Below are 14,635 nucleotides of genomic sequence, written 5' to 3' on the forward strand. Positions count from 1 at the left end.
ACTTTCTTTTCTTTTCACAAGAAACGCGGTATACAGAATTAAACATTTATAAACATTTACAAACTGTATATATTAAAATGAACGAAGAATGTAAATATATTATATGTATACAACAATCGCGCAACGCGTCTTTAATTTTGAACGAACAGCTATCTTTTAATCGGAAGCAGTTCTTTAAAATATTTAGCGAAATACTGGACCTGTGATTCTAATGCATTCCCGCATTTGTTATCCCATTCTTTATGTCTCTACCTCCACGCAGCTGTTTCCCATACTTATCGTTTTTGTTATATGTATTTCTTGAGGATTTGAGTCCAAAGCATCCTTGATATCTAATATTGTAATAATTAATGCTCATATAAAGAATAGATTGTTGTTACCGCTTAGGCTAATGCTTTTGGAAATTTTATCACGTCCTCCTTTAAGGTTGTGTCCTTTTTTATTATTACATCAAGTACTTTATCTTCTAATGAGTTTTACTAGTAAGATCTCCTTCATCTACTCTTGCGAGGGTTTGAATCCTTGCCCTATCTTACGATTTTTAAATTGTTTTCCTTCATTTGTTTTATTTATGTAATTTTGTATGAAAGTTTGAATTTGTGTAACTGTTCCGAAATTTTTATTCTGTTTATCTGTCAGTTCACATGTACGTCTTTTTTCCGATGGTATTTTGTATGGAACAGTAAATTTCTATTCTTCGTTTATTATTCATACTTTGTCAACCTTCGTAAATGTTTGATTCTGCATGCTATATTTCTTGTGAAAGAAATTTTTTTTCTTATACTTTTGTCGCTGCATGCCGCTACATTTGTACTGACCACCGCGCTCTGGCGACTTAAATTGTCTTCATAGGTGTAGCTAGTCAGTCTGCTATGGCAGCTTCGTTTGTTACATACCGTCGTTATACATCTTATCACCAAGATGTTCATGGTGTGTATTTTAGCTGCCTAATTTTGACGATACTTGTATTTTTTTTTACTTTTGTATATTCTTTTATAGATATAGTTTCTGTTATTTGCCGTTTATTTCTGGGTTCCTTACAACCTCATGTTTGGTTCTGCCCGAAACGCGTGAAATAATGTCATTGATTTATCAGGTAGTGGCTTCTCATTTAGTGACCGACATGGCAATAGCGCAGTACTCCTATTGTTTTGCAATATGGTCGCATTCTTCCTGCATGACTTTGTCACAATTACCAGAGAAGCAGCCGCCAGATAGCGCTCACTGCCCTGCAGACCGAAATTACACACCAGGCAACGGAAAGTACACACACAGACATTAATTACGGGACTCTGTGATAGCTTTGAATAGTTTTGCAGCTGTAATATACTGTTAATCATTAGGTTTGTTTGTGTGCGTACTTTAATTTGCGTACTGCATTCATCGCTTTAGTGAAGTTTCCCTCTGTCAATAATAATGCACACATTACGCAGAACAAATCGCACGTGCAGGTATTATTACAAATGGCACTCACACACTGACATATCGGAACTGCTTTTGTTTTGTGCCGTTAGCGCTGAGAATGCCACACACAAATACTGATCCTGCACGTAATTTGTGTCCACGCCATATCTTGTTGAGTACAGAAGCATGCAAATAAGGAGATCAAGGCGTGGCGCAGAAATCGAAATCTCCAACAGTCTGAGTTACAACATTCCACTAGCAAACTTAATCTAGGAATTACACCCAGGACGGTGAAACAACATATGATTTTTATTTATTTGGAAGTATGTTATATTTAATTCCTTTATTTTAATTGCGAGGGATTGCTGAAAAATAATGTCCCAGCAAATATGAAAAATCTTAAAGCTTTTTAAATAAAAGAAAGTTATTAACATTTTACATCTTTATTCTTCATATCTACATATCTGCAGCCCTCTGCCGCCAGAGGGCTCCGAATTGTAGCGTGTGATATGGCGGTGTCTAAGGTAACTGCGTCGGTGCATGAGAAACAGCGTACTGTAATCGAGTTTCGGATGAGAAGAGTTCGTCCACACATGGAGCACCCTCTACTTCAGCATGGCAATGCCAGACCACACACGAGCGCAGCCACATCGACAACAATGCGACGCCGTGGGTTCACTGTCAGCCATCATCCTCCATGCAGCCACGACTTGGCCCCATCCGATTTTCAGCTGTTTCCAAAACTTAAGGAACATCTTCGAGGACTTCAGTTTCATAGTGGTGTAGCGTTGCCAGCAGAGGTGAGGTTGTGCCTCCTTTAAAAAAGTAAAACATTCTAGGCGCTTCAGTCCGGAACCACGCGGCTGCTACGCCCGCAGGTTCGAATCCTGCCTCGGGCATGGATGTGTGTGTTGTCCTTAGGTTTAAGTAGTTCTAAGTCTAGGACACTGATGACCACAGATGTTAAGTCCCATAGTGCTCAGAACCATTTGATCACTGTCAGTCGACAAACGAGGTCGGCCTGTATGCTTTTTTGCTGTTCTTGTCCCTTCACGTCTCCACATCACTATCACATCGGAACCAGAAGACCTAGGGAAGTTTAGGACTGTGGAAATCTCGCGTACAAACGTGTGACACAAGTGACACCCAATCACCTGACCACGTTCGAAGTCCGTGAGTTCTGCGGAGCGCCCCATTCTGCTCTCTCACGAGGTCTGACTACTGAGGTCGCTTATATGGAGTACTTGGCAGTAGGTGCCAGCACAATGCACCATGTACCATCGTAGCATGGTCCAGTTCGAAGCTGCATGCATTTGCGCTTCCATTAAGTAAAAACAGCTCGTGCTGTGTCAACAGGACGTTTTACAGAGTGCGCATTATTTACATTTGCACCAGCCGGAAAATATGTTTCAGTGGACGAGACACAGCAATTCTGGGTGCTTTAGCTTCGAGATCTTTGCACTGCCATCTGTCCGTTAAAAAAATGTTAACAATTTTGGTAGTAAATTTAGGAAAGAAATACCTTGGTGTTTTGCACATTTCAGAGAACAGATGACTGACCTAACCGTATTTCTGTTACTTCTGGGTAAGTCAGTGTTTCATAGAAGTGGTTTTCTTCACAGCAGGATTATGTATTATTTCGAATATTTTAAGGTACGGAAAAATATTTTGTACGGAAAAATTAAATATGAGACAGGAAGACTCCGTTAGCAGCAGTACGTCCATTTTTTTTTCTTTTCTTTTAGAAACTCAGATTTATTTATTCAGTACCATTACTTTATCAACGATGATAATGTCAACGCATGCAGATAATATTTAAACACTTCACTTTCTTCTTTATTTGTAGGAATTAACTGAGTGCTGTTTCGGAGCTTCGAAAAGTACTAACTTGTGTTCGAGAGGAGAGGACAAACTTCCAGTGCAGCATGCATTACTTGGTGCATACTTCTTGGTCGGCAGGCCACGGTAAGAGCAGCTGCATCACCAAACGTCATACGCTTGAAGCCCTGGTTATCTGGTCGTTAAAATGTGTGCCTTGATAGAAGCACTTTAATAGCTGGAGGCACAGATCGTATTTCTGGATCGTATTTCATAGCTCCCTCATGGCCAGATCAATATCGTTGATGCGTGCAGTGTTATTGACCTCGGCTGAAGTTTGATGCATGCTTTTCAAAAATGCCTGTTGCATTTTAAGACAGCAGCTCTATTTGAAAATTACTTATAGTGTAACAGCTATAAGTTTAGGTATTTTTATTGGCGACTGAGGACAGTGTACTGAACAACATTACGTCAGTATTTACATCATTTGCAGACTAACAATCATAACTGGGTATAGCAGTAGTATGTTTTAGGTTGGTTAGTACCTCCAAGTAAATTTGGCAAGAGCAAATCGTTGAAGATTTTTTCTAGCTTGGCAGCAGTGTGGACGTGTGGATCAGAACGGTTGGTATATACTGACAGGCGTAGTCCACTTAATGTTGCAGTTACGAGAGTGCAGAAAGCAGCAGGTAGTAAATTATGTGACGTGTTTACGACAAGACAGTTCGACACACGTTCATGTGTGTACCTACTAAGGTACCCTATATAAAAATATCTACACTTACACCTGTTACACTGTATAATGATTTGGTAATTAAGATAGTACGTAACAAGAGCTCGTAGCTTACAGAGAACGAAGTCTCGATAAGGGGCGCATCTTCCGAGCCGCGTTTTTAGCAATTTTCCGTCGCTTAGGGAATGCCACGAAACGCGCTGCCGCGATAGCAACCAGTGGTCCCGCGCGGTAGCCACGCGGTCTGGGCGCCTTGCCACGGTTCGCGCGGCTCTCCCCCGTCGGAGGTTCGAGTCCTCCCTCGGGCATGGGCGTGTATGTTGTCCTTAGCGTAAGTTAGTTTAAGTTGGATTAAGTAGTTGTAAGCCTAGGAACCGATGACCCCAGCAGTTTGGTCCCATAGGAATTTATCACAAATTTACCACAACCGGGAGTCCCCAGGGCGGCAGCCTTTGAAACAGATACAAGCCGGTATGAAGAGACCGATCGATGAAATGATTGTGCAGTGCTATGGTAGACAGTGAGCGAGTTGTTTCTCATCAGCATGTTTCAGGACTAGCTGGCCACAGTCGCCGTTATCAATTTAATAAACGAAGTGTTGACGCTGTGTCTATTTTAACGTCGTCCTACTGAGCTGATGAATTTGAATTATCATGGGGACATCACTAACATCCCCAAAGGTTTGATGTTTTCCTTCCACATTGTTCATAAAATGGCTCTGAACACTATGGGACTTAACTTCTGAGGTCATCAGTCCCCTAGAACTTAGAACTACTTAAACCTAACTAACCTAAGGACATCACACACATCCATGCCCGAGGCAGGATTCGAACCTGCGACCGTAGCGGTCGCGCGGTTCCAGACTGTAGCGCCTAGAACCGTTCGGCCACTCCCGCCGGCTCTATATTGTTGAGGAATTTGCTATTAACTAAACTTTTTGTAAGCCTAATGACCACAGTGTGGCGAGAAGTTGTATGGAGGCTAACGTAGGTCTTATCACTGATGTTGTATCGGGTACTGTTGCCTTTTGCAAAATACGTATCTAGATGTAATATTTTGTTATGAATTTGTGAACAGGATGTAACGGATATAACTGCAGATATTTCTACCTGTGGTACCTTAATATGTACGCACATCGGTGTGTTCGTTGTTTTTTCTCTGTGTATAACTGTCTTCCCACAAATACGTCACAAACTTTACGACCGGATGTTTTCTGCTCGGCCGTAGCTGCACCTGTCAGTATAGACTAATCGTTTTACATCCACACATCCACACTTCAACACCTGACCTAATGCACAGGGGAAAATTAGCATTAATGGCTTGCTTGTGCTGTAATAGCTACAATTATTAGTTTGCAAATGATGTAAGTACTAATGTAATGCGTCCGGAGTTGCCGAGCGGTTCTAGGCGCTACAGTCTGGAACCGCGCGACCGCTACGGTCGCAGGTTCGAATCCTGCTTCGGGCGTGGATGTGTGTGATGTCCTTAGGCTGGTTAGGTTTAAGTAGTTCTAAGTTCTAGGGAACTGATGACCTCACAAGTTGAGTCCCATAGCGCTCAGAGTCATTTATGAACTAATGTAATGTTATTCAGTACAGCACTCCTAGTTCCCGATAGAAATTTCTGCACTTATAGCCATTACGCCCTGTATAATGGTCAAAAGTAAGCTATGTGAAACCTTTCAGTCACTGCAACTATAGAGGTACGTTTCTTATGTTTTACATCATACACACTTTCTGTATGAAAGTACCTTCAAAATTTTTGTCTGGGAATGTTGTTTTACAAGGCGTAGGGAGAGGTTTTGAGACACAGTACCAATATTACTCATGTCTGTGTAGCACCTTTTTCAGCTTCTGTTAAATGTTCATGTTAGTTTCATTTGCATTACCAGATTCTGTGTATCACACTTACGTAAGTTGCGACGAAATACGTCTGGTATTAACAACATTACATGTTGCTACTACTGCATTCTGCTCGGTTCGCTAATACCAGTATTTCGTTTCAGAATTAGGCTAGTCGGAAAATTCACGTTTCGACCCGCGTGACACGCAGCTAAGTAAACTGCTGTTTCTCGTGCAAATGATTTCTGTTCCGCCAGCTCGACTAAATTCGTCTCCGCAGCTTCTGCTTCCCGTTCGGTGCGCGTGATGTCCGCGGGCCCGTCACTTCGCACGATTCCTTCCAGCTTTCGCCACATTTTACTCCGCCTTTGATGTGGGGCGGTCTTCGTGACGCGCATCATACATGCCCGTCTGGTTTTCACTGAACAATTTGCCACTGCCGCACTGCTGTGTGACGTTTGCTCGCTTCAACGTACAAAGAGATAAAATGCATAAATGTTCTTGAAAAATGGTTGCAGAAAGAGAAACACAATTTCAAGTAACGCAGACGCTGTTTTCTACACCACTGCGATACTGTCGCTGAAATGAACAAGTGCGCTATTTAGCTGGATATAAAAGCGATACCTGAAGCATTTACACAGCGGAACATAATTAAAAAATCACTTTTTCGAAACCCTGTAATTCCCACCCACTGCGACTCCTAAGGTTGAGATCTGGCTCAATGGTTCCTCCAGCCCTCCTCGGGCTCGAGTCGCTTCAAAAAGCAAGATATGGACATTTGCGAAAGAAAGGTAACAGCTCAGAAAGAAGTACCTGTCACGAGTAAGGTGGGTCGACGATGTCACATTGACACCAAACTACACCACAATTCTGCCCACAGCCCCTTTTACCCGCAATGCAACCTTCATTTGCCTGTGCGCTTGAGGTTAGAGCTGCGTCGCCGGTGTTGAATCATGCGGTTTTCTTACGGGTGGCCGAGGAAAACATTTCATACACTCCACCGCTCAGAATCGCCATGAAAAGGACTCAGAAGGTGGCATGAGGGGGCGTCAGTGAAGCCGCCCGTTTCCTTGGAGTGTTGATTCCCAATCACATCCGTATCGAAAACGACAGTTGACGGTGCGATGAGGAACAGAAAGACTTTCTTGACAATTTTTGACACTCGTGTCACACTTGACCATTTCATCCCTTCACTAAGGACATTGTGGGACTGTATCCGCACGAAACGTGATCTGGCCCCTAAGGAGCGCAACGCGGCCACAATTTTTGCTCTCGTGTACAGGTTGGAACAACTAGAGACCGTTCACAACCATTCAACGAAATTTCAACGTGAGTAGTGGCAGGGAAGGGTACTTCCGCATTTTGCATCCCATCAATTTCGCGTCCTCCTGTGGCGTGATCACGGGAGAAGGGGGAAGGTGGGGGGTTTCGCGATATTGACACGTGCAGAGGGTCTCTTCAAGAGCCCACAGCTCGACAGAACCCTCGGTGGCACCCGGCCACCTTTATCGACAGTTTTAAAAACGAACACGTATAGTAGTCCGAGGCGTTAGTAGGCAGGCAACTGGATTTTCAGAGGTGTCAATGAGTTGCCTTTTTTTCGCAGGTGTCGGCACCTTGTTGCTTGGAGCAGCATCGAGCCCGAAGGCGAAGAGCAGGGCACCACGTTTTTGCATAGCTACAGGGGAAGGCTGTGTGCACTTTTAAGCCAAATTTTAAAACTTATACGTCGCTATTGTGGGAATTATGGGGTTTCGAAAAAGTGATCCTTTAATTCTGTTGCGCAGTATTGATACCATACAGTTACATAAGGTCAACTGATCTTAACACAAACAATGTCGTTTATTAAGCACTATTAGAAAGAAAGGGACAGTCGTGTAGCATAATGCATAGCGTACTAATCTACGAGACAGAAAATATTTAATTGTGCAGGGGGGCCTAAAGTCTTTGTACTCTATCACTGCTTGTTTCACAAAAACTATATAACTTACAAATTTGTGGTTTGTGACAAATGAAAGAATAAATCATCAAGGTTTTGTTACGATGTCGCTGTACTTCATCACATGCGCCGTTTGTTGATCGAAGAATGTCTAATCGATATTTTATTTCACACCATACGTTTGACGATATTGATTGTGTAACACCAGGAACAGCAATTAATGTATTCATATCAGGTAAATCTGTAGGGTAAACTTAGTCCTTTACGTAGCTCCACAAAAAGAAATCTAATGGCGTGATGTGTGGTGATCTTGCTGGCCAGGCAGTGGGACTGTCGTGCCCGATCCACCTCTTAGAAAATATAGTATTTCATCAGGAAAGTTTCTAACACGTAATCCTCAATGAGGTGGTGCACCATCTTACTGGAAAATCACATAATGCTGCACCCTCCCGTTTGCGAACTGTTTAAGCATGTGCAGATAGACGTTAGCTGTTACGGAATTTTCGTCAAAAAAGAAAGGGCCAGTGACTCTGCTGTGCATGAAACAGCATCACACATTCATTTTAGGGGAATCCCTAACGTGACTTAAGGCAACGTCTAGACTTTTTTTTGTCATCAGTCTTTTGACTGGTTTGATGCGGCCCGCCATGAATTCCTCTCCTGTGCTGACCTCTTCATCTCAGAGTAGCACTTGCAACCTACGTCCTCAATTGTTTGCTGGGTGTATTCCAATCTCTGTCTTCCTCTACAGTTTTTACCCTTTACAGCTCCCTCTACTACCATGGAAGACATTCCCTCATGTCTTAACAGATGTCCTATCATCCTGTCCCTTCTCCGTATCAGTGTTTTCCACAGATTCCTTTCCTCTCCGATTCTGCGTAGAACTTCCTCATTCCTTACTTTTATCAGTCCACCCAATTTTCAACATTCGTCTCACATCTCAAATGCTTCGATTCTCCTTTGTTTTGGTTTTCCCACAGTCCAATAAGTCTGGAGTTACCAGACCCCAATCGTCACATTGTGCTTGTCAACATTATCTGACATGTGGAAAGTAGCCTCATCTGAAAAACAAATTCATTGAAGATACTCATTGCTGGTGTCGATTCGTGCCAATATCGCAGTCGCAAAAGCAGCTCGACGAGTTACATCATCTGGTTGTAACGCGTGTCTTATCTGGTCTTTATATGCATGCAGGTGCAATCTGTAGTGTTGAATTCTTCGCACTCTGATCCTACGAACTCCTAATTCACGAGATGCGTATCGAGTAGATTTCGAAGAGCTCCGTGAGAACGCCTGTTGCGCAGCTCCGAGACTTTGGTCGTAGACTGAAGGCCGCCATTTTCACGGAAGATCTAACACATTGCCGGTTTGTTTAAACTACATGCACTACGCAACAATACTTCTATCACGGAACATATTTCGCCTTCTCCTCGCGTTACATCATTTTACAACAGCGATTGTAGTGCTCTCTAATCAGCTTCTACATGCAACAAGGATATGCAAACAAAGTTGATGATTTATTCTTTCATTTGTCACAAACTATAAATGTGTAGGTTCTATAGCTTTTGTAAAATAAATATTGATAATTGTACAAAGACTTTATGCCCACCCTGTATACTAGAGGGAGCAGTAAGAATCTGACCAAAAGAAAAGTGCCCAGATTATGAATAGCGTTAAGGCACGAATGGAGTCTTTCTCCCCTACTGTTTAGTCTGTACATTGAAGAAGCAGCGACAGAAATAAACGAAATGTTTTGGAGTGAGATATCAAACCAGAGTGAAACGACATCAGCCGTAATATTTGCTGATAAAAGTGGTATCCTAAATGAAAGTCAAGCAGAATTACCGGATCTGTTGAATGGAGGGAACAGTCTAATGAGCACGGAATATGGACTGAGGAAAAAACAAAAGAAAGATGTAAGTAATGTTGAGCGGCAGAAATTAAGATTAGCGGTAGAAGTGGAGCAGCGTGGGGTGAAGGAGTTCTGCTAGCTTGAAGGCAAAATAAGCATGGCGGACATAGCAAAGAGGATATAAAAAACAGACTAGCACAGGGAAAGAGCGTATTCCTCGATAACAGCTGTCTATTTGTACCAAACATAGCCCTTACTGTGATGAAGAAATTTCTGGGAATATATGGACGGAATACGCCATTACACGGAAATGACTCACAAACTGCTGGAAACCCGTAAAAGAAGAGAGTCGATGCGTTTGAGATATTGTGTTATTGAAGGAGGCTGGAAATGAAGTGGACTGATAGAGAAATGAGCGGGTCCTCCACAGAATCGACCTAGAGCACACTGACTAGACGAAAGGGCAGCGGGTAGGGACACGTATTGTGACACCAGAGAACAGCTTTCACAATACTAGAGGGGTTGGAAAAAAAGCAAAAACTGTTGGGGAAGTAGAGACTGGAATATACCGGTCAAGTAATCCAGAATGTTAGATGTAAAAAACAAAATTCCAACTCTTTGCAGCATTAAATTGGCTGTGACTTTATCAAGTCATCGTGAGGCTTGTCTGCGATTGTTATTCTAGTCAGTGCAGAACCTGCATTGTTGTATCGAACGATAAGTAGATCTGCTGGTCTTATATCAGAGTACTAGAACATCGTTTGTATTAGTGGATAACGTTACTGTTTACTACGCCGGAACTGTAGAAAACACACTAATATAACACTTGTACTAAATAAACAAACACCGTCTGGATCACTTCTTTCAATACCGACTTCCGGTTTCAATTTGCACTGCTGATCATCTTCAGGTCTTGCGCCGGAAAGTGCAGTTTGTGCTGAGTTGAAAAATTGTATTTTACGGCGCCAAACCTGAAGATGATGTGCGGTGCAGAGGAGGAGGAGATTAGTGTTTAACGTCCCGTCGACAACGAGGTCATTAGAGACGGAGCGCAAGCTCGAGTGAGGGAAGGATGGGGAAGGAAATCGGCCGTGCCCTTTCAAAGGAACCATCCCGGCATTTGCCTGAAGCGATTTAGGGAAATCACGGAAAACCTAAATCAGGATGGCCGGGGACGGGATTGAACCGTCGTCCTCCCGAATGCGAGTCCAGTGTGGTAACCACTGCGCCACCTCGCTCGGTCCTGCGGTGCAGATTGAAAGCAGATGTCAGTGCTAAAAGAAGTGATCCAGACGCTGCTTGTTTATTTATTATAACTACAGAGGTCACAGTTTCCTAAAACATGGCGTCAATTGTAAAATACTCTGAGGTGACAAAAGTCATGGGATACCTCCTAATATCGTGTCGAACCTCCTTTCGCCCGGCGTAGTGCAGCATCTCGACGTGGCATGGAGTCATCAAGTCTTTGGAAGCCCCCTGCAGATGTAATGAGCCATGCCGCCTATGTAGCCGCCCATAATTTCGAAAGCATTCCCGGTGCGGAATTTTGTGCACGATTTGACCTGTCGATTATGTCCCATAAATGGTGGACAGGATTCATATCGGGCGCTCTGGGTCGCCAGATCATTCACTCGAACTGTCCAAAATGTTCTTCAAACCAATCGCGGACAACCGTGTCATTCATAAAAATTCCATCGTTCTTTGCAAACGTAAAGTCCATGAATGGCTGCAAATGGTCTCCTAGTAGCCGAACACAGCCATTTGCATTGAATGATCGGTTCAGTTGGACCAGAGGACCCAGTCCATTCCACGTAAACACAGCCCACACCATTATGGAGACACCACCAGCTTGCACAGTGCCTTGTTGACTACCAGGATCCACGGCGTCGTGGGATCTGCGCCACTCTTGAACTCTACCATCAGCTCGTACCAACTGAAATCGGGTCTCATCTGACCAGGCCACGGATTTCCAGTCGTCTATGGTTCAACCGATATGGTCAATAGCCCTGGACAGGGGCTGCGGGCGATGCCGTGCTGTTAGCAAAGGCACTCGCGTCGGTCTTCTGCTGCCATAGCCAGTTAGCGTCAAATTTCGCCGCACTGTCCTAACGCATACTTTCTTTGTACCTTCCACATTGATCTCTGGGCTTATTTCACGCAGTGTTGCTTGTGTGTCAGCACTGACAACCCTACGAGAACGCCGCTGCTCTCGGTCGTTAAGTGAAGACCGTCGGCCACTGCGTTATCTGTGTTGAGAGATAATGCCTGAAATTTGGTATTCTCGGCGCAGTCTTGACCCTGTGGATCTCGCGATATTGAATTCCCTAACGATTTCCGAAATGGAATGTTCCCAGAATGAGATTTTTACTCTGCAGCGGAGTGTGCGCTGATATGAAACTTCCTGGCAGACTAAAACTGTGTGCCCGACCGAGACTCGAACTCGGGACCTTTGCCTTTCACGGACAAGTGCTCTACCAACTGAGCTATCGAAGCACGACTCACGCCCGGTACTCACAGCTTTACTTCTGCCAGTACCTCGTCTCCTACCTTCCAAACTTTACAGAAGCTCTCCTGCGAACCTTGCAGAACTAGCACTCCTGAAAGAAAGGATATTGCGGAGACATGGCTTAGCCACAGCCTGGGGGATGTTTCCAGAATGAGATTTTCACTCTGCAGCGGAATGTGCGCTGATATGAAACTTCCTGGCAGATTAAAACTGTGTGCCCGACCGAGACTCGAACTCGGGACCTTTGCCTTTCGCGGGCAAGTGCTCTACCAATCTACAATCTGCGTAATTCCCATTGTGCGGCCGTAACCACGTTGGAAACCTTTACACGAGTCACCTGATTACTAATGACAGCTCTGCCACACTGCCCTTTTATGCCTTGTGTACGCGATGCTACCGACATCTCTATATATGCATACCTACATCCTGTGACTTCTGTCATCTCGGTGTAAACCGCCAAATTAAATCAAAGTCCCAGTTCGTCATCCTGAGAGGAGCTAATGGAATCTGGAGTTCCTGCAACTTTGGGAAGCAGCTGGCAGTGCGGCGCCGGTAGACGCGCGGAGCGTGGCTACCAGGGGGAGGAGGTAGCCTCCACGTGGTGCGGCCGGCGCAAACCGGATGCAGCTGTTTATATTTGGCGGCAGAGGGCGGGACGCATTGTTTGTGGCAGGAATGCGCTGGGGTGCGGCACGGGGTGCCGACTGCAGGCTACCGGGCGCACCCTTCCCTGGTACTCGCTCTGCCCTTCCCGCTGTGCTCCATTGCTCGCCAGCTTCCTATCTCCTCCTGTGTGGCGAAGGTCGGGGCCCTGTCAGCTTCCATTCGCTTCTACACCCGGCCCCAAGTTTACGTGTGGGTTACGCGAATGACTTCTTGGTCAAAATGGACTACCCCTGGTGCGTACTCGTGCTGTAGTAGATCCGTGATGATTTTACCGATCCAGCTGCGGAAACTGATCGCTTCCACGGAGCCAGTACTGATTTATCTTCGCGTGGTATCAGCTCTGGAAAAATATTGTGTGTATGGGGTCTTTTTTGATCTCAAAGTGATATGGCGATATAATGTAAAAATTTCCACAAATATAATACTGAGTTATTGGGAGACCCATGCACATTGTTTAAATAACAACTCCATTGAAACTTCCTGGCAGATTAAAACTGTGTGCCGGACCGAGACTCGAACTCGGGACCTTTGCCTCTCGCGGGCAAGTGCTCTACCAACTGAGCTACCCAAGCACGACTCACGTCCCGTCCTCACAGCTTTACTTCTGCCAGTACCTCGTCTCCTACCTTCCAAACTTTACAGAAGCTCTCCTACGAAACTTGCAGAAGTAGCACTTCTAAAAGAAAGGATATTTCGGAGACATGGCTTAGCCACAGCCTGGAAGTTTCATATCAGCGTACACTCCGCTGTAGAGTAAAAATCTCATTCTCGAAACATCCCCCAGGCTGTGGCTAAGCCACGTCTCCGTAATATCCTTTCTTTCAGGAGTGCTAGTTCTGCAAGGTTCGCAGGAGAGCTTTTAAGTTTGGAAGGTAGGAGATGAGGTACTGGCAGAAGTAAAGCTGTGAGGACGGGGCGTGAGTCGTGCTTGGGTAGCTCAGTTGGTAGAGCACTGGCCCGCGAAAGGCAAAGGTTCCGAGTTCGAGTCTCGGTCCGGCACACTGTTTTAATCTGCCAGGAAGTTTGATATCAGCGCACACTCCGCTGTAGAGTGAAAATCTCATTCTGGGAACAACTCCATTGTTGCGTGCTATAATTAAGTTACAAACTTGTAAAAAAAAAAAAAAAAGTCAGTGGAAACGTTCCTACCACTTCCCCTCAGGTGATCAACTAAATCATTTCCCTGTATTTCCTCCCTTTATCAGAAAATTTCCAGGACAAGATTTTGTAAAAATAGAAAATTTCGCTTACCAAGTAATGATCGTAGCTCCTATAGTAGTAGTTCCCTTGGCTATCAACAAACAGTTGCCAACGTTTCTGGAGGTGTTGGAAGTAAGCAGGGAAATTTTGAACTTCGATACTTGTACGCTTATTTGTCAGTGCCCGTTGGATGTCTGCGATATCTTGATGAAGCTTTGCTTTCAGCCACCTTTTCAAGGTCGGGCGATATGGCGGATGTGGGATGGCAATAATTGAATGTCTGGTCAGATACTCGGTAACAGATAAAGCAACATGCTGTCTCGCACTGTCAGGTAGTGAGAAACCGTCCTGAGAATGCCACAAGTCAGGGCGGCGACGTCGAATTGTTTCTCACAAACGTTTCAAGATTTCGATGTTAAGAGTTTGGTCCACTATTTGACCAGGAGGAGCATACTCATGGTGAATCAAAGAATGCGATCAACATTGTCTCTGTTCTCGAAAGTTGTCGTCTGACGTTTTTCGAGGCTGGTGATCCAGGATTCCGGCAGTCAGCACTTTGATGCTTCCTGTGATGGTCATACTGGTAGCACCAACTTCCATCCCCCGCAATTATCTTTGACAGAAATGTGGAGTCATATCTGGCTCTATCCAGCAGTTCGGTATAAATTCTTCGTCT

The 14,635-nt window shown here is 44.4% G+C and overlaps 1 long non-coding RNA gene and 1 other non-coding gene across 3 annotated transcripts in view; one reads left to right on the forward strand and one right to left on the reverse strand.

Annotated features, from left to right (window-relative positions):
* LOC126473941 (uncharacterized) overlaps nucleotides 1-14,635 on the forward strand; it is a 1,011,672-nt gene that overhangs the window by 161,694 nt on the left and 835,343 nt on the right. The window lies entirely within an intron of this gene.
* Nucleotides 12,007-12,081, reverse strand: Trnas-uga (transfer RNA serine (anticodon UGA)). Its single transcript has one exon. It is a non-coding gene; the product is annotated as a tRNA-Ser (tRNA).

The sequence above is a fragment of the Schistocerca serialis genome, chromosome 4, assembly GCF_023864345.2.
Source record: "Schistocerca serialis cubense isolate TAMUIC-IGC-003099 chromosome 4, iqSchSeri2.2, whole genome shotgun sequence".
Classification (NCBI taxonomy): Eukaryota; Metazoa; Arthropoda; class Insecta; order Orthoptera; family Acrididae; genus Schistocerca; species Schistocerca serialis.